Source organism: Sinohyriopsis cumingii, chromosome 11 (genome assembly GCF_028554795.1).
Source record: "Sinohyriopsis cumingii isolate HCF-2022 chromosome 11, ASM2855479v2, whole genome shotgun sequence".
In the NCBI taxonomy this organism is placed as follows: domain Eukaryota; kingdom Metazoa; phylum Mollusca; class Bivalvia; order Unionida; family Unionidae; genus Sinohyriopsis; species Sinohyriopsis cumingii.
The window spans coordinates 42,765,884-42,788,632 of NC_142971.1; positions in this window are offsets into that span (position 1 = coordinate 42,765,884).

A 22,749-nucleotide genomic window follows, 5' to 3' on the forward strand; every position below is an offset into this window, starting at 1 on the left:
ATTAACAACATGGTTTAATATGCACGTCTTGGGAGTCAAACGATAGCAACGTGTGATAATATGAACGTCGAGGGGGTCAAACACTAACATGAGCTAATATGGACGTAGAGGGAGTCAAATACTAACATGGGCTAATATGGATGTCGAGGGGGTCAAAAACTAACATGGGCTAATATGGACGTCTTGTTAGTTAAATAGTTGATGTTGCTGTGATTTCAACGCCATTTTTCAGCACACGATAGGCTTATGCATGGAGACAGGTTTAATTGGGGGAGGAAGAACCCGGGAAAACCCCGGTAAGAACCTCTAACCTACTGGAAGCTACTGACAAACTTTCTCACACATCCATGTTGGCCGAGCCCGAAACAAGAGTCAGACAGTAACATGGGCTAACGTGGACGTCTTTGGAGTCAATAGTAACAAAATAAGTCAATATTTATATGTAATAGGTCATCAAAAGTTGGCAAACAGTATATCTTATTTTTTTAGTAATGTTGCTGGTTGTCATTAAGATCATTTCGCACGATATCAAACAATTGCTGGCTATGTTTTTAGAATTACTTTATCTACCAATCATGTAGTTCAAAATACACACACACACACACACACAGAAGCACGCACACTATATAAATATGTCATATATGGTAACATCTATTTAGCTATTAGATATATACTATTAGATATATACTCGTAAGCCCAATCTCATACATCAAGTTTAGTACACTTAGAACAAAAACGATATCAAACAAATGGTTGACACATAAAAATGTAAGGGAACACCATAACTCTTATTTGTGCCTATATGTGATAAGACCATAAATTAACTTCACTTATATCAGCGACTGATGCTGGGGAGGTGGAGGTGGGCACGGCGAAGCAAGCGTTTCCCTCCCGTCCCCCAAAGAAAATGAGCTCTAACAAATGAAGCGTTTCCTATTTTTCTTAACAGCTAGATAGTTAACATTTAGTCATTGAAACGCTTAAAACGCAGGAGATTCAGGGGACCACTTTGGAGGTTTCCTCCAACAAACCCATTCACTTATTTGTTTATGCTCATGCCTAAAAGATATTTCCGAATCCCCCTCTGCAAACTCAATTGTATCTGTGTCAAATATAAAAATTAGTTAAAATATGCAAGTTCTCGTTACTCGATGCAAAGAGATAAGTATATACCTGTCAGTCATTGACCAAGGTTTAGTACCTGATCAGTGATTGCTTACGTTTTCTGTATCTACTAAACCTTGCTATAGACTTCAGTGACTCCTTCTTGTTAAAAGTACCACTACAACAGGTGATGGTGTAATTCTTGCTGTTATTGGGTATAACGCCATTCTTCAGCACAGGAGAATACATGGTGGCCATTATATTTTATGGAGAAGAACCCATGAAGACTCGGAAAGAACAACCGACCCAAGGAAAGCTACTGGCAGGCTTTTTCACATACTGAGGTTGGTTAAGCCGAGTCTTGAATTCAGGAGGACAGAGGTGACATGTGTGACTAATCTGTAAAGACGATTTCCTTATAATTTACCTCCTGATCGATCTAAAATGTGTATTTAATGCCAACCCATCTCTCCAAAGCACACGCGCCAAACAGGGGTTTTAAAATAACGACCAAACAGGGAGGGTTAATTGTGGACGAGCACCTGACAGGTTTTAGAACATGAATGAACTTTACCTGTAAATAACTGATTCATGAGTTTATATATATATATATATATATATATATATATATATATATATATATATATATATATATATATATATATATATATATATATATATATATATATATATATATATATATAGTGCTAACCCAGGATTATATAAGAGAATGCGACAGAGTCGGTGTTATATGCACTCGTATGCAGCAGACACACTCGCATGGCGACCCAGTAATTAACTATCATCTATCTACCACAGTCATTCCAGATTCCTATGAAAGAAATCAAAGTATATAGGATTAATTATAGAGAATTATAAATATACACCAGACAGAACGGAAAGTACTATCCCTGGATCCTATAGGAGAATGCTTGATAACAGGAGGCAGAATTAATATTTAACACAAATAATACTATCTATAATTAATCTCGATTTCTTTCATAGGAATCTGGAATGATTGTGGTAGATTGATGAGAATTAATTATTAGATTGCCATGCGAGCGTGTCTGCTGATACGAGTGTATATAACACCGACTCAGTCGCATCATTTTTTGGTGATGTGTGCTTAAAGATATGGTGTCCTGACACAACAGTAAATAAACTAGTATGTTTGCATTATAAATCATTCCCCGATGTCATAAATCATACACATTTTCCCAGGACCCCCTGCCTCGCTTTCTCAAGGTAGTCCAAACTTAAGATGCAAAATCACAATTGTAAAGTCCTGACGCGTTATAGTACTGAAATGTTCTTGCTTCGACTCCCTAATCATTCCATAGACGTCCTGGAAGTTTAGTATGTGTTCAAAAGACTCGGTTACAGCACTTGAGCAGCAAAGTGTTCGCCGAACTATTTCAAAAATGGTATTTAATTATCCGAGCGAATATCCCCTTTCATATCGCCCATCACAAGCCATGCCGAAATCGTACTGGTAGGAGACTGAAGCTTCTATCGAAAATCTGAGTCCATGGGAAAATCCGTACCTTCCATTTCTCCCAATAACTAAGCTTTATGGCATTTTTTCTTTGAAATTTGTCTCGCGTTTGTCTTGTGAAAGTTACTTTCTTCGCACCGCACTAAATATTTGCCGTGGGAGAGCAACGTTGATTGTGTATTTATTTTAATTTGTTATAATTAATGCCATTTTGTCTGACCTATTGGCCTTAGAAAACGTACTGAAGCCATCGGAAATAAGCATATATAATATCTAAAAGTTTATTTCGGATTTAAAACGTGTTCAGTAGCAGTAGTAGTAGTAGTAGTAGTGGATATATCAATGTTAATCATGTTCATTATCAAATTGGAATTTTAAAAAATGCAAAAAAGGATATATACATACATAAGTAGGCAAAACGACAGATGCGGTTGAAACAATTATTCACACAATGCTTAGTACAAAGAAATAAAAAGTTAAAGTTTTGAAAAGAACAAAAAGGAATAAAACTTTATAGGACTGCGGTCGAAGTTACACAGTCGGTATGATTTCAAATTTAATTTCAACTCATACATGTTTTGCGTTTGACCAGCACATACTCTATTTAGTGCAAATGGCTCTCAGATAATCTTTACTGCAGTTTGTAATAAAATATATCGACAGACGTTTTATTTATCTTTTCAGTCGTATGCCCTTAAAAAGAATCCATTATAAAGCCAAAATTTCTGTCGGTTTCCCCTCCATTCTTCATATTACAGTTAAAATAATACATTACATAATCACATTTTGTGTATCAATATATATATATATATATATATATATATATATATATATATATATATATATATATATATATATATATATATATATATATATATATATATATATATATATATACCCATCCTATGTGAATCGTTCAAGTTTTCAATGGTGTAAGTATGTGAGGTAGTAATGATTTACCATTTCCTGTAACAATTATGCAGCAATTTGTTTCTAAATATAACTTATCAGAGTATATAGTCATCGGAAAAACCGGTAGTACTGAGCGAATGGAAGAACTGACGCATGGCTGTGTTATTTCCCGTCAATTTCGCCTCGGACCAAAAGTGCTGATCACTGACATTAGTTATTGGCAATTCCCCTTTAAAAAGTACTGCAGGTTTCTTTTTGTTCACAATGAAAGGGTATAAAGTCCACTTTCACTTTTTAATTGATAAAATATTCACTACGTGATTTCTCTGCAATGGCAAATGAGCCACGACTGTATGTACTTTGAACCATCTCGTTATCGTCTTCTGACATATTGTATAGCAAGAACTTCATTCATTGTTTTTGCCTTAAAAAGAAGTAACGTATATCTGGTCATCTTTAAAAAAAATTGGTTATCAACAGACCCTGCTGGGTAAACAAGGTTCCATAAAAAAATATCAAAGTAAAATAGAAGGTCTATGATTTAACAAATAATTATCGATGTCATCGTTGAATTGAAAACTAGATTATTTTGGCAACGGATATGTTATGTGACCAAGAAATTAATATATAAATAATCTTTGATGACCGTTGCTAACATTTTCTCATGTTTCTTCTTTATTTTCTGTCTTGAAGCATCCATAGAATACTGGAGGATAATGGTGAACACTGAAGGCACTTCCGGTGCAACCGTTTTTAAACTGCTCGGGATTAACTCTTCGCATTCTTGATTGTACGTATATTTGTTATCCGAAGAGTTCATTACACGATCCCTAGATGGTGGACTGACGCAGTGGAGACAGTTCAGATTGTCCATGAAATATGTTCGTTATAGGCCGCTTCAAGGCAGTACCCTTCATTTGAGATCCAGGCTCTCCTTTTCTTTTCATGTTGTTTTTTCATTCGGTGTGACGTTTCTTACCTTGCTGTTCTTTGCTGGCTCTTTATCATAGATGCTTGAGATACCTTGTCTCTTCGTTACTTCTAATTTTCCCCGTTTCTTTATCCTGTGATATTATAATTGCCTCTGTATGTTTGTACATCTTTTTATTCCATGCAACTTAATTTTGATAAGTGAAAATGTACCAAAATCCGCTCCACAGACTGCCGTTTTGGTAACCATCTGCGAGCTGTGCATAGTTGTAATGACCCTCACCCGGGTTCCCTGGGAGGGGTCACACGTTCAAGAGTTGCGACTACAGTGACTTTTGTCCTATCAAACTTTATACACTCATTGGAAGAGGAGATATATAATATAAGTAACGGTTGGGTTGGGGTAGGGATGGGGTGGATGGAGGAGGTGATGGAGATGGAGCAGTGTTACGAAAAAGTTATGGCTTTTTTAAGCTATATCGAACAATTGATTCCGCTCAAGTTTTATTCATTTACTGAACTCTTATTATCTCGCTATGAAACTTACCTTACAAATGAAGTCCGTCTCAAAAGACGTCTACTTCGAGCTTTCTGAAGCATAACTAAATCGAAAATGATAACTTGAAGTCTTGACAGGACGAGGGCACAATTATTTTAAACAAGTAATAGAATTTCAAATGTTGTTATAAGTGTTATTCGTAGCAGACAACTGAAAACCCAGAGCAAATTTGCTGCTGAAATCAACGCTATCTTTACATGTCATTGAAGATAATTTTCATCTTTGCATTATGGGTGTGACTAGCATTAGGTATTCATTTTAAAACAATTTCATTGAAATAAGAGATAAGATAGTTAAAATATAACATGCCCTCAGTTTTATTTATATCCTTGCAGATATTTACCCACAATTACTTGCAAAACTGGCAAATTTGTAAAGGAATGTTTACGTTTACTGTCGTCTGTGACAAAATCCTCTCTCTAAGCGAAATAGAAATTCAATCACTTGTTCAAACCATTTGAGTTCTCGCGTTGCCAAGGCTTCCAGTCATCATTTTTAATTTGGTAAAATATATTTTCCTCAGGTTTGAAAGATACGCTCTTTGGGCCTTTCTTGTCACGGACGTTACTTGTGGAGTATCACTTTATTTTCATATTGAAGGACCACAACTTCCACTGGATAAGGTTTTGTGCTTACGGTCTTCATCATTTCTATCCATTCTTGTTCTTCATTTATATTGCAAGTTATACTCACTTTTAAAGAAATTTTAATTTGCTGTTTTCTGTTGCATTAAGCGTCGCAAAGATGTAGGGACGAGATACTTATAGTAATTTTACGAATGACTGACACGCGCTCTCCAGACTTATACCACAATATAGTTTGCTCTGTTTTTCTTCCTCAAAGTCAATAAAGATATTCATCACATGAATTAAGTATGTACTTACTATATACATTTAAAGCTATCAAAACAAATTTAAATGGAAAAGGCGGATGACGACCATAACAATTAATTTCAATTAAAAGTTTTAATATATATTCCATGGACTCCCAAATGCTGAAATATTAACCGATGCACATGGGCAAATTAAGCGGCTTTCCATTATTTGTTTGAGAGAAAAAAAAGAGAGATACATTCAGACATTTTTTTAATGGTGTATATATATCGCAACAAAACTTGTATGAAAGATAAATACAAGGCATTAACCTCTTTGTGACTTCTGTAATAACTACAATTTGGGAAACATTGTTTCAATTAATTCACGCACTAAAATAGAACATATGGTTCCAAAAACTGTGTACAGTATAGAAGAGGAATAAGTGACTTGAACAAGTAGGTGTCTGAATGAATATTGCACACAAATAATATTCCTTGGAGATACACTGTATAGCTTTTCACGTGTAACATTCACATCAAGAGTGGCGGTGGCTCGGTGGTTGGAGTGCCTCAATAAAAGCCATTCTGTGGCTCAGCCCGGATAGGCTATCGTGGTGTACCCTTTCGAAAGGCAATTTTCTCAATTATCTCGGCACTAAATAATCTGCTTGTGTAGCTGTCCCGTAAAGCTCCCCACCCCCAGCCAGACCAAAACCAGCGTTCAACGTATTACATGAAAAAACAGACCACTTTGGTTATCGTTGTGTCACAGTTTTCATGATGTTGATGTTGATGTTATGTTGTAGGGTTTAACGCCATTTTTCAGCACAAGATAGGCTATACATGGCGGCCAGTATAAATGATTGAGGAAGAACCCAGGAAAACTCCGGAAAGAACCACCGACCCACGAGAAGCTACTGGCAAGCTTTCTCACATACCCACATAGGCCGAACCCGAGACTCGAACCCACGCAGACAGAGGTGAGATGGCAGTGATCCGTAACGGTGAGTGCTTTAGACCACTCGGCCACTCGGGGCCCCCGTCGCTATGACACAACGATAATCAAAGTGGTCTAATATTTAAGTTACTTCCATAGTTGATGTTGTTGTCGTTGTTGTTTTGGCCTGACACCATTTCTCAGCACAAGATAGGCTATACATGGCGGCCAGTATAACTGGTGGAGGAAGAACCAGGGAAATCCCGGTAAGAACAACCGACCCACGGGAAATTACTGACAAGATTTCTTACATATTCATACTGGCCAAGCCCGAAATTCAAACCTATGTGGACAGAGATGTGATGGCAGTGATCGGTAAAGGTGATCGCCTTTTTGTTGTTTCTTTTTAGGATATAACACCATCTAACAACATTGACAACAATTCTTTAGGTCATTACCCTAACTGAGAGTGTAATTTAAGCTGACTGTGCATATTTTCAAGGAAGAATAGTAATCATTCAAAGCGGAACAACCAAGGAATTATGGTAAAACCCAAGCGATAGAAGAAATATTGATAAAGACTATTGCATGTGATAAAGACTATACATGTGTTACACTGAACGATGATCGGCTGAATATTTCAGTGTAGCAGAAACTGCCACAATAACAACAACTTTAGTGTACTTTCTTGTACCAAGGTAAAATTAAAAAATAAACCTTTCTTTAAAACTGAGCAATTGAGAAAGGGGTTAGTGGTACTTCTAACTGCTGACAGTTTAAACAAAATCAAGGAACAAAAATTAATATTGTAAGAAAAATGGAACCTCGTTGGGATTACCGGTATCCATGGACGAAACATTCTACTTCTACTTCATACATGATTCCAGTCAAGGTTGAATATTAAATGACAGGGAGGGGGAGGGGTGCGTTTGGAAAAATATGAACGAAAAATTAACAAAAAGAAGAGGAAAACTAAAAATAAGAGTTGATTAATTTGGATATAGAGCAAAAGAAGAAAAAAATGCGAAAGACCAAAGAAAACTAAATTTGATGAGCAATTTCAGAATCGAATCAATATGGCATCCGTAATCATTCCTGAAGCAGACGACCTTTAGCCGAATGATCTTAGCTCGATAGGATCACACCTTTTCCAAAACCAACTCCAAGAATAACTGAGCTAATAAAACTATTACTTAACGGAAGTTCTGAATAGAAAAATAAAACACTCGTTAGATGCAAACACAATTTTCAAATAAACTTAGGCAAATGTTGCTCTAAACCTGTGGTCTTTTTTTCAGGGGCATATATCTTACATATGGCGCCATCTATAGGAGTTCTAATTTTGATCCGAAACAATAATGCTCAAATAATGTATTTATGCGCTATGACAATAACGAAGGAAGAAAAGAAAGAGCGATGCAACAATAATCTAGATTTTAATTCAACCAAATCCAGAACGTCCGTGTATTACAATGGATATTGACTTAAACACGAACCCATCAGATGTACCATCATTGTCAATTATATATATATATGTGTGTGTATTTTAATATATATATATATATATATATATATATATATATATATATATATATATATATATATATATATATATATATATATATATATATATATATATATGTATATATATGTATATATATATATATATATATATATATATATATATATCTATATATATCTATATATATATATATATATATATATATATATATATATATATATATATATATATATATATATATATATATATATATATATATATATATATATATATATATATATATATATATATATATATATATATATATATATATATATATATATATATATATATATATATATATATATATATATTACAATACTTTTAACTTTAAGTCAAGTTCAATATTGAACACATGGCCCGTTTTATCGACCCCTGTCTGTTTCTATGTAGCCTCAGGACAACTCCTTTGGGAGTAAACAACATGAAACGAGCCAAATTGAGGCCATTTTCCTTGAAATAACGTCATCTGTTACCGAGATTGTATCTCCCCTCTACCGTACTCTTTATATTCTGCAGACATAGTACTTTGCGCCTGTTACGAAAATTCGATTTTTTAATCTTTCTTTTTAAAACCCCAAATGTTGCCTAATGTGGACATTATTTACTCTAGATTCATATGAACATATATATTGGACAAACGCTGACCTCGCAAAATGATTTTCTGACAGATTGTACAGTCATTATCGGTGAACGAGACGAATACACGTACTCTGTGCACATTATAAAAGTTCAAAAAGTGTGTGACAGTCACACAAAATGCGTATGCACTTTTGTAGCAATGAGGTTGAGTGCAGTGTATCCTTTCTTCTAGTTATACCCAACACAAATCAACCTGATATGTATGTATATGTTAAGAAATAAAACCGATTTACCCCGAAATATACCTAAAAATACCTGAATATAACGAAATATACCGGAATATTTGAAACCCTTTGAAAGCAAAATCAGTTAAAATCAGGAGTGCACTTATAGGAACAATTGAAACTGGAATTGCTATAAGCAACCACGGTTTGAAACTATCCTAAGTTATTTCCTCCACCTCTTTTCCTTAATGCTTTATCGTGCCATCGTTGCCTTGTGGATTTTGATCAGCTTCTGGAACCGTGGACTACAATGACAATAGCGCCAGCAAACTCAAACGGTTCAAGTCGTGAGATTTCTGAGAAATTCCGCATGAATGCGCATTCTCAAAGAAGACAGGTAGCTGTTGGGGTTGCATGTGTATTAAATCAAAATTATCTTCATATTAAAAAAAATTGTGGATGCACACGTATTAATAATAACACGAGACATGTGGGCATTTAAAATGTTAGGCAAAAACATTATATTGTGGTTACAAACCAGTATGTCATTGTATCTAATTTCAAGTTCAAGAGTATGCGCTGAAACCAGGAAAAAGATGTATCCCTTTTTGAATACACGCGATTTATTTAGTATAGAACTAGACAATCCTTTGTAGGCTTTTTCCACTGAAATCAGGTGTCAACAATGATCACTTTTACTGTATTTCCCTTTTGAAGAAGGAAGGACTAATATCGAGCGATGTTTGGAAAGCGCATCTCGAGTAGCGAGCTCTTGTCATAAAATGTACATGTTCGACACCTTTGTAGAAACTCTACCCGTAGAAGTTTGAGAACATGACAGATCAAGTTCCTATACTCTGTCATTTTCGGGGGCGGGGGGGGGGGGGCAGCATATGGAATCACGTTACGATTAATACTTCCAGTTCAGTACCCACGAATGTAGTTCTAGTCTATTTTTAGAACATTTTTTCCTCTCTCATTTTGGTGGTGATAGAAGAGTTTTATTTATGCATTTTTGGTAGGGATTTAAAGATCACTGTTTATTCTTGATAATATGAGCTCAGGGTGTTGTTGTCTGTGTGTATTTTGGCGACAGTGCACAGTGAGTAATAAGGCCTTGGTGATGATCCGGAAGTGAAATCTGTGTTCTGTTTACATGCTGCTATGTTGACAGTCCAGCATCGCAAAAAAGAGCAGGCCAACCTTTAACAAGAACTTCACCGTGAAGTCATCTTTGAAGGTATTTGAGATTAACATATGATTTGTATTGATTGTCACACAGTGGAAAGGACAGTACTGAGAAACAAATGTAGAGAACATATAGTAAAATTAATGGTGTTCTATGTCCATATGGCTTGCGCGTACGATGTGTTATGCCTGTTTTCTTCACTGAGGCAAAATATCGTAATCTCTCCTCGAGTTCAATGAAAATAGTAAACTCTGTATTCGCTGTCCATAAAAATGTTCGTTTGCGTTTTAAATATGTCCAGGATGAATGTGTAACACTATAATAAAAAGTGATATTTAAAATTTACTAACATTTTTTTAACTTACATCGCAAAAAAGAAAAATAATTGTTTTCCGTGGCAAGGATAGATAAGCACGCCGATCGAACATCATTCGGCCATTTCCGTCAGGTCTCAAAATAACCTCGGAAGTGGTTGTAGGAATACTCATCAACTTTTGGTGTGTTTGGTGATTCGCCTGTGACTGAGCACACCATATATGCCACAGCAGCAAAGACCGAAAACATTTCGATCATTGCTTTGTCTCCTTCCTCCTCATGGTTGGTTCTGTGTAAACGAAAGTAGTTCAGAATATAACTCTCAATGGCAACACCTTATCCGATTGCCATAATCGCGAGCAGGTTTATGATTGGTCGTCTGTTTCAAGTGATCCTTGATACACTGACAAAATATACCATTGTGAATGAATTTACTGAAGCAGATGCATTAAGATAGCATATTAATTTATACCATGTTGACGCCGTCATACTGACTAATCTAAAATACGGACAGACGCCAGAGCACCGGTCTTGCTAGAATACGCATGTGTGTGTGTGTGTGTGTGTGTGTGTGTGTGTGTGTGTGTGTTGAGAAGAAGCAAGTTTACAGAGAGCTGGCTGCATGTAGAGCTTGCTTTATTCCAAAGGAAGATAATTCGTCAACGGACAAGCAGTTTATGGCAATATTCCATCTAAACGTGGAAGGGAATATATGCCTAGCCGTCCTTGCCCGGCGTCTGACGAAATACCTGCTTAACAACAAGTACATCGATACTGCAGTTTAGAAAGGTGGAATTCCAAGAGAACGTGTTTGCCTTGAGAATCCGTGTCTTAACTAAGATCAGCCAAAATGGGGTTCATCGTGTCGGACTACACAACCGCATGGCAAAGAGTAGAGGCTAGCATCGTACTATTTTTCAGCTTCAATTAATATCCTTGTGAAGTCAGGAGAATAGACGAGCATAGGGCCAATAATGCCATCTGGAGATCGGCAAGGGCCTTCATGGATGACATGAAACTTACATCAAAGTCAGTACCAGATGGCAGATTGATGTTAGAAGATCTTGGAGACCGGATTAACTGGGCCAAGATGCAGTTCAAGTCATTTAAGACAAGAAGTCTGGTCTCGAAGGAAGGGAAGATGAAAGATAGATACATATTCAGAAAATGAGAGGACGTGATATCAGCAATGAATGAGTAACCACTTTAGAACCATGGTAAGTGGTGTAAGGACTCTGTGAATGACACTGGGAGTGTATCAGAAATGATGCGACAAGCCAAAGATTGGATAGAAAAGAGTAGGCTATCTGGGAGACACAGGGCTTGACGTTACCAGCATGATAGTCTACCAGTCTAGTATACTAAATCTCATTGAAGAATGTAAAACCAGTCGAGAGAATATTGAATACATATATGCAACGGTGGATGGGAGTGCCAAAACGCAGCATCAGTTACCAATATCATCTGTGACAGAGTAGTTCAAAGGTCAGGCAGGTGATGATGTTCAAAGACGAGGCATATGAGAAGGTGACAAAAGTAGCAGTGGAGGTACGGACAGGTTGGAAATGGGTAGCAGTAAACTCATTTGAAGAGGCCGAATCCAGACTGAGACACAGTGAAATGATAGGCACAGCAGCAAGGTGAGAGAAGCAGCAGTGAACGTACGGACAGGTAGGAAGTGGGTAGCAGTAAAATCATTTGAAGAGGCCGAATTCAGACTGAGACACAGTGAAATGGTAGGCACAGTAGCAAGGTGAGAGAAGCAGCAGTGGAGATACGGCGGACAGGTGGGGAGTGGGTAGCAGTAAAATCATTTGAAGAGGCCGAATTCAGACTGAGATACAGTGAAATGATAGGCACAGTAGCAAGGTGAGAGAAGCAGCAGTGGAGGTACGGACTGGTAGGAAGTGGGTAGCAGTACACTCCTTTGAAGAGGCCGAATCCAGACTGAGACACAGTGAAATGGTAGGCACAGAGCAAGGTGAGAGAAGCAGCAGTGGAAGTACGGACAGGTAGGAAGTGGGTAGCAGTAAACTCATTTGAAGAGGCCGAATCCAGACTGAGACACAGTGAAATGGTAGGCACAGTAGCAACAGGAAGCTTGGTGCTGGGAAGTCTGAAAAGACCAAAGTGGCAAGCAGCAAGCATCAAAGATAAGCTTGACGGGGACCAGAAAGAAGTAAGTCTTTCAGATGATGTCGACATGACAAAACAGGGGGTTTATCCATTCTGGAAAGGTACGAGTTCTAGTACACTATATTTTTGATGACATCTGGAGAGTTGATGCCAAGAAAATAAAACTTTTGTCTTCATATTGAAAGTTTCCTTCATTTTGCATAATTTTGGCATTTTGTGAGATAGAGATATAATACAATGTTTAAAAGCTATAGCTTTATACTTTTAAAACTGTTCACGACTAAGTTCGTTAATTTTTGACATATCAGTTGAAGAAGTCCTTTTAGGAGGGTGCAGAAAGAATATTATGTGTATGTTTAAATCACTGATGCCGGTTTAAAATTAAGTCTACAAATTCCAAACCACATAATATAAGACGATGCTTAAAAATATAAATCTGAGAAAGAAAGTTTTAGATGCTTAGTGAAACCCGGAGCGTGATTAAGTTAATTCATAAATTCATGCAACACCTTGATTTCTTTCAGTGGTGAAGCTTATTATAAAGACTTCTAGCCGCATATAACATGAAATATATCATACTCATCACGTATGTCAGATAAACACTGGTCGTGTGAGGTCTAGATCTTTATGAACACTCGGGGATTTAGCTCCCCAATTAACCCAACCCACCCACCCACCCCACCCATTCCCTCATCTCCTTTAATTCAAATAACTCTCGCAAATCTTGTGTTTGTCTGGGATAATTGACACATGACGGGTGCGATGCATTGATTCAATGAATCGAGCCAGGGAAAGAATTGTTTATATATATATATATATATATATATATATATATATATATATATATATATATATATATATATATATATATATATATATATATATATATATATATATATATATATATATATATATATATATATATATATATATATATATATATATATATATAATCTTTATTCTACTAGCTAATTTGAAGAATTTCAACAGGAATACGACTTTCATTCTGACAAACCAAACTAGATGATTCAAAAAGGGAGAATAATCGTTCCGTTAATGGTTTCGAGCGTTGGATAAGAAAAACAATGATTAAACAAGCGAATCAAAGACACTTTCTGTAAACTAAAATTTAGGATTACAACTGTAAGAATATAATGTGTTTATATATATATATATATATATATATATATATATATATATATATATATATATATATATATATATATAGAGAGAGAGAGAGAGAGAGAGAGAGAGAGACAGACAGACAGACAGACAGACAGACAGACAGACAGACAGAATTCAAATTTTGAAATTTATTTTCGCCGGGAATTAATTATTCTCGTATCCTATAATCTATTAGATCTATTTTCCATGAAAGAATTTTCTGTGGCAAAACCATCAAGTACATGTAGCTGTTTACATCGAATTTGGTATGTTAAAGCACAGTGAATGTCTGATCACTTCGAATTTGGTATGTTAAAGCACAGTGTTGAAAACAATAGAGGATCAAAATCGAGCACATCAAGACTGTCCAATACCGAATTTGTTCTCTGACACAGCCATTAATGTCAGAAAATAACATCAATGTGGCCAAGACAATTTATTTGGTCTACGCTGCTCTTCTGACACTCACATTCTCATTATTCCAGATTTCAAAATTAAGTCCTATAGACAACATTCTTTTGCGTACCAGGGTCCAGCTACCTGCAACACACTGCCTCTTGAACTTGAACTTGAACTTAGATACAATGACACTGTGACCTCATTCAAGAGTTCTCTAAATGCTCACTACTTCTACTGCAAGAACAAAATCAAAGCATAAACAATGTGTATGTACCCTTAATTATTCTCAGAATGCGTTGTTTGCATTTTGCGGTGTTTATTTTAGTAATCGTGTGTGTGTGTGTGTGTGTGTGTGTCTGTGTGTGTAAGTGTGTGTGTGTGTGTATTTATATGGAAATTAATATTGTAAATTGCTTAAACCTTTAAAATATTAAGCGCAGTTTTTAGTCCTCGCTATTATTGTTATTGTTATTATTGTTATTATTATTATTATTATTATTATATTGCCTATCCATATATAGGATGTAAAAATACAAAAATTTATGTCGTCTATTAACCTTCTAGTTTTTATATGCATGATAGAAAAGGGCAACCATATAAAATGTAAAGTAATGTTCTCTGATGACTTAAACGGGATGTGAAAACGCAAAAATATGAATGGCACAATACTAATTTAACCGCTCCGGTTGCCAAAGTCCGCATTTGGATGCGCGAGGTCGCGGATTCGAACCCCAAAGAGTGATAAAAATGGTACTTGCTTTGACCTTACTTTCCGCTCAGCATTAAGAAGTTGTGTTAGGTTTGGTCGGTCTGGTGTCAGGATAATGTTACTGGGTGGGATATGATGCTACATATCTGTTGCATGATGCTCCATTGCTAGACATCACTCTAAACTGACACATTGCAAACACCGTTGCCATATCTCTAATAGTGCTAAAACTACGTTAAAATGTTTTTTAAAAATCACAATCACGTACAATAATTTCAAATGATTTTCAAAGAAGTCCAAGTCTTTCTGGTCTCGTAATTTTACTTTTGTTTGTGATTTGTTTTATGTTCCTGTATATATTACACGATATGAGTTTAAAATAAAAGTTACATTCTCGGAACCCGCAATATATTGACTACTTCAGCGTCATAGCATACCTTGCAATATAGCATCTGTTTACGTTCATGTCCTCGCAGCTGGTATTGAAGGCAATTTATCATCAAACTTATTCTTGATTTAAATTTTAATTTACCGATTTATAAAGGTATGACGCGTCATCGAAAACTCAGAGTTGTAGTTCTTACGGTGTCTGTCCCTATTGTCATCAGAAGATACCCTATTTTTTTAATGCTGTTTCAAATATGCAAACATCGCAGACCATGGTCTGTCATCACATAAAACGCCGACAGAGCAATGTCTTCATTAAAATCCTAAGCAGACTGAAATATCAGAGTAGCTCGCATTTTCCACAAAATACGGTATTATCAGTAACGTTTAGTTAGGGTTTCATCCAGCCATATTTTAATTCAAGTTTTGCATCACTCTTGAGAACATCACAAACACAGTGACAGTGATATTCTTGTCGTTCTTCTTACCACTCATTTCTTGTATCTGTTCCTCTCTCTAACTTAAATTTTGTGAGAACAGTTTAGATGCCTATAAATTTTTGACGCTAATGTAATATAAAAATGTAGTTTTGTTTGTTTCTTTGATTGTTTGCTGCTTTATTGGATAGTCAAATGCATCAATTCTTTCTTAAATGAAACCTATTACATGTTCCCATATCCTCAGAATGGTCACATAGTCTTACATTTTCATATATCAGTACTAGTTCATAAATCTGCACATGTTTACCTATCGTTACAAATATACATATCCTAACATACATATAACAGAATAAAATAGAGACAAACAATCTTACATATAATTATATTGTTATAAAGGATATACAATATATCAGTTTTTATATATAAAAAAATTATACAATTTTATATAGTGCACTGACATTAAGGCCATTAGGATAAAAAGTATGAATACAATAAGTTTCCTTTATGAGTCTCTTCATGTCACCACGCACTGTATCCATTGGCATGAACGAAAATTCGAGTACAGAGTGATTATTGGTGTGAAAGTGTGTTGAAATATTAGAGAAAAACTGTGGATCTCTAAATTTAAAAAATTATATGAAAGCGACGATTATTCATTCTCTTAGAAACTTGTGGGCGTGTTTTTCCAACATATTGCATGCTGCATTTTTTACAGGTTATCAAATAAATCACATCAGTGGATATGCAGTTAGTGTTATCACGTAGAGAAAATAGATCTTTATATATATATATATATATATATATATATATATATATATATATATATATATATATATATATATATATATATATATATATATATATATATATATATATATATATATATATATATATATATATATATACATGTTCTTATACTATTATGTGTAAACCACATATCCTTATGTCTTCATATATCCTTATATAGTCCTATATCGTTACGTGTTCATATATCCTTACGTGTTCATATATCCTTACGTGTTCATATATCCTTACCTGTTTATTTATCCTTACATGTTCCTATATCCTTACATTTTCGTTTATCTTTGCATGTTCCATTTCCTTACCTGTTAATTTATATACATATATACATACATACACACGTATACATACACAAATATACATGACTTTGCGTACATAACTTATTTTTATTATATACTGTATGGTTTAAAGTCTTAATTTGTTTTCTGGTTTGATTTAGGTTTTCTAGATTATCGTTTTTCAGTTTCACTATTATTGATAAATAAATCATCATATATGTTAGTTTACATAGTTGACATAGACCCAATTATACTTGAAAAGAATATTATAAATACAGTTTGAAAACGAGCTGAAAGACACGAGATCCAGCCATTTAATAAGCAAATTTTTTTAAAAAATCAAAAACTTTGAGAAAAAATATAAATACAAATTAAATATTAAACAATAACAAATTATTTTTTTGTTTTATCTACGTCATTTTCTTGGATAGACTTAGAATAAACATATAACATTAGGCATGTATGAAATTACATGTAGCTGTATCTTCCTATCTTTTTATCTGCTCAGATAGTCGTGTCTTTCTGTTTTTCCTGTTTCCACGATGCGCGGGGGGGGGGGGGGGGGGTATTCGATGATTGATTGAAAAATGCCGTCACTGATCAGTGATGCTTGCTTGATTTTGGCAGAACAAGAAGGGTCGTAAAGACAGAAAAGAAGAATGAGAGCCAAATAGATAGATAGATAGACAGATAGATATACAGAGATAGATATATAGATAGACAGACAGACAGATAGATAGAAGAGATAAATAGATAGACAGACAGACAGACAGATAGATAAATAGACATATAGATAGCTAGATATGTAGATAGATAGGTAGATAGATAGGTAGATAGATAGATAGATAGAGATAAATAGATAAATAGACAGACAGAGAGATAGACAGAGAGACAGACATATATACGTACGTACGTACGTACATACATACATACATACATACATACATACGGACAGACAGATAGATAGATAGAGAGAGAGAGAGAGAGTTGGATCGATAAACGGATATAGACATTAAACTAATATAAAAATAATTAAAATTGCTTTATAAGATTACAAATTAATTTCTCTTCAATCTTTGATAATTACAAAAGAATTTTACCTGAATCTAAACTGCATTATATCAAAAAACGCATAATTTATTTACAGTACCTGAAATTATGACTTACAAATAAGTATTTTACTACCAATATTATATCGGGCTTAATGAACATCTTGTCTAATTACAATTAAGGCAAGTGAAATTATGGTTAAATCTTCTTGCATGCAAAGCAGTCACTCAATAATAGAATCGAATGTCATCCTTTTCCACATAAGAAGTCCATGAAGGTTTCTGCTTCGCTTTCAATGTATATAACGTATGTTAGAACTTTTCGAAAAAATACTTTCTGAAAAAAAGGATCATTGATATCAGTGAGTGGCGGATTTAACTAGAGATTTAACTGAAGAAATTAGTGTCGAAATTGCATGTTCATTCAAATTGTATGGTAGAGTTAATGTGCTGGGGGAAAATGTTTTGGTAACTTTGCTGGGTACAAATGATTATGGCGGTATGGTGGGCATTGAGTGTATACATATTACTTTGTGACTATTTCATTTGTATAATGCCTAATACGTTTGAGATATTAATCTAAAAATATGATTCCACTACCTGTATTCGCTGCGTGAAAGAAGATATGACAAATTACACATGTACTATTTGAGGCGAGTTGCTTAAAACGACTCCACATTTATTTTCATGGTGTATATAACTTTCTACCTCTGTACAAATGACTATAAGCATTTGTAATACGCTTTAATATTCACTAAAGCTTTCATCTCTAATGGATGGAGTAATTAGTTATCTGTTTTTTGTTGTGTTTTTTATACTGAATTCTGAATATTTTAGCGAAAACTAATCAGGTAAATACTTTTAAATTAAAATGCTTGTTTTGTTTAAGCAGGTAAATACAGAAGAAATCAATGTCTCCAGATGCCAAACCATGCACTATTTTCAATGCTCTCTGAATTATGGGTTTCCATTGCTGTGTACGGTGTCAGAAGTTGGCTGTCGAATTTATTTGACCGACTAATGCAGTTCTTATCAGCACTGGTAAAGGGAGACAAATCTTTGTGAAAGATCGCATCATATCTGATGTCAAACTTCCGTTTAGAATCACTCTTTTTATAAATCTTTACATCCGAATACAAAGAAAAAGACAAACAGACATAATGAAATTTATGCATATATTGTTACCAAATACATACATTCCAATGATAATTAAGCAGCTCTCCTGGCCGCCTGTAAAGAGCTGGTAAAGTTGTTATTTCCAACAGTGTCCAGTTGATGGACGTTTTACTGTGATGGATGGATGGGTAGATAAATGAAGGTAAGGACGAACAAACTTACATACATATATACATACAGACATACAGAGAGTCATAGATAGATAGATAGATAGATAGATAGATAGATAGATAGATAGACAGACAGACAGACAGACAGACAGACAGACAGACAGACAGACAGATCGATCGATCGATCGATAGATAGATAGATAGACAAATATAATATAAAATAAATATACGGATGGTTAGGCAGATATATAGAACGTGGTATAACGAATTGCCATTATGAATTATTAGACACCAAATAACTGCGAGAGAGGGAGACGCCGTAAGAATTGTAAAAAGTTATCACAATTTATCACATTTATACATCGATGATAAATTCGTGGAAGGACTTTTATTCGTACAATTATCAATTGTTTAATTCGGCTTATTTTAGAATTTCATACTGAAGGGTAGTGGTATTATAGGCAAAAAATCTGGTACTTCAACCATATCATATATCGTCGTTTTGATTTAAAAGCATCATAAGTTTATTATTTTTCGATGAAATCAATTACATACGACGCCACAATGTATTTCAGGTAGCTCATTATTCACTGTGCAAACAAAAGACCTTTTATTATTAAGTTTGAAAGTTGCCCCTTTTTCTCTCAGTTCAGTTCTAGTATCCTCGTAAAAAGCATAGCAATTTAAAACCCATAGCATTTGCTGGCTAATAGAAATTCATCACAACCTTCATTAAAAACTACGCATGGCTGTGCCAAGTATACTAATAAAAATTTTATGTGGACATTATTTTTATAATGTTTAAAACTGACAAGACAACTATGGTCTTCGAATGGTTAAAAGACGGTTTTGGAACCCCTTGGGGCTTGATTCGGATATCAGATGGCGTGCCGACTGCCGAATTCGCATTGAATATTCTCACCTCCCGCCCTTCTCTTTCATACCCTATTCTTCTTGACTTGTTTGACTTCTTTTATTCGCTCTCGACTTTTTGACCAAGCTGTATTTTACATGTAACCCGATCCGCCAAATTTACTGGCTGGGTAAATCTAGGGAGCCAGACTTCACAATTAAATTCCTGCTAGCGGGGGCCCAATGTAGGGGCCAGCAGTGTCTTCACAAATCTAAATAGTTTCTTTCTATATTTCTTGTCAAAAGAAAATGTCATAGAAAATTTACGAGTATACACATATCCATTTGTGAAGATATTTTACGTTTCATTTAATGCTGTAATCGGATGATTCATCCTAGGATGTTTTTGTATTCGCACAAAAGCTCTCCAAATAGAACTATAGTGCAAAACTACCATTCTTCAAGACCACACAGCAGAAAGTAGCTAAATTAAGTAAGAGAGTGATTGTTATCTAATTATTCATCATCGTTTTCTAGATAATCGGCGAGATAACGAAAACAGAGAGTGTTCTACTATATCTATAACTATGTCACTAGGATAATTTGCCTTTCACTTCACTGGATTAATCCATACTCGGGTCTTAAAATCGAAAATATCAAAAAAGTTCCAAACCTTTTCATTCATGCTTAAAATTGTAAATATTTCAACTTTGAAAAACTCTAAACCACCTTTAACCAAACAGTCATATATAGGTGGGTGGGTAGGTGGAGTGATTGTCAGTGAATTTTTGCATGTGTCTATTTGATAATTCATTGACATTGAAGTTTGAAGTGATGGCGTTCAAAACGTTGAATATCAGATATCAGGATTTAGCGAACAGTTTCACAACTAAGGCACTAAGGTACCTAACTACGGTAATCGCAAATTGTAACAAGTAAATAGACAGACTGCCAGTATGATTCTGAAGATAATGTGCTATAAGCTGGGCTAGTCGCACAAAAGTTCGACTCGTCCAAATATTTTGCTCTTGGCGTTTATATAAATTACCGTATTTACTTACTTATAATCAAAGTCAAACTGTATACAACAAAGATTCAACCTAGCATAATGCGCCTCCAGATCGGGGTCTATATTGTTTGTTGTACTGGTTGTTCATAATAACTGCACAGACCCAGATTTGACTCTGTGCAGTATGCAGACGGTACTCAGACATTCAATTAAATACGCCGATATTTGTCTACTACAACACTCGTGAGTAGGGCTAATAAGAGAATAAATATACAAAATTTGGTCAATCTTATATTGAACGACTTTACCAAAATGTTATTTCACGTTTTTTAATTTACGTCGTCTTCCTAAAGTTTCGTAATTTCTATCAGATGTGTTCGTAAAACAAACTGTTTATTTGAAAATATAAATATAAATATGTGCCATTTTAAGGGGTGGAAATACCTAATTTATTGTTTGAGTGACCACCAGACGAACATAAAGACAAAATAACGCCTTGGCTCCAGGTATACAAAAGTCTTATTATTTTGACTTAATCTATATATTTGCATTTAACATTAACTTTTTGTCTTTTACTAGATGAACAGCTAGATTCGTAATTAGCCGTAAACTGTTTTATTTTCGTGGGTTTATTTTGTTTGTTTCTTTGTTTGTTTCTTTGTGTATTTGTTTTCAAGACAACAGTGGGCTACTCTGGATCCGTTTGTCACACCATATTTACTTTTAAAGTTGCGGTCTACTAGCACCATAATACAAAACAAATTAAAAAAACACAACAAAATCAAAACCGTATGCTTTATATACTCGAGTATAAGACGAGTCAAACAACAAAGATTCAGATCTGCGCAGCATAATGCACTGCAGATCGGGGTCTATGTTGCTTCCTGTACTGATTGCTCTTAGTAAATTGCATAGAACTAGATTTACCGGTCCATTAGACAGCAGATCTGGGTCTGTGCACTTTGCAGTTGGTCTCGTCTTATTATCGAGTACATACGGTATTTAAAACTGTTCAAAAAACAATTGGGTTATACACTTCAAGTTCGATACAGCAGTATATATCATTGTATAAAATAATATATTTTATATTCTAACGTATAGTTTAACTTTATTTATATAGACTTTGAACAAATAACAAAAAGAGTGACGAACAGTTGTCTTCATAACCACGAGAATACCAAAAAACGTGTATTTAAAATTGGATGAATGCATGTTTTGCCCAAAAATATTAATTTGTCCACATTTACGGATATTGACCCCCATTTCAAGAATATAAAAATGTAAATGGGTTGTAAGGACACAATAGTTCCAATTTTACACGGCAATTTTGTATGATTTTATACATCGGCTTGGAAAAACTTATATTGCCCCAAGACTGATAAGTCTTGGACTAGCTTTTTTCATCCGTTTTGACTGCTGAACATTAATTTGCCTTTCTTAAGATGGTTTAATTCACAGAACTTTAATCAATACTCGAGTTTAAGTCAGGTATCTTGCAATCTGGATTACTCCCAAAGAAGACAAGACTCGACTTAAACTTAAGTCTAGAATCCAGCAATCTGACCTGGATTACACTGAAAGAAGACAGGTATTGACTTAAACGTTAGGAATGAAAAT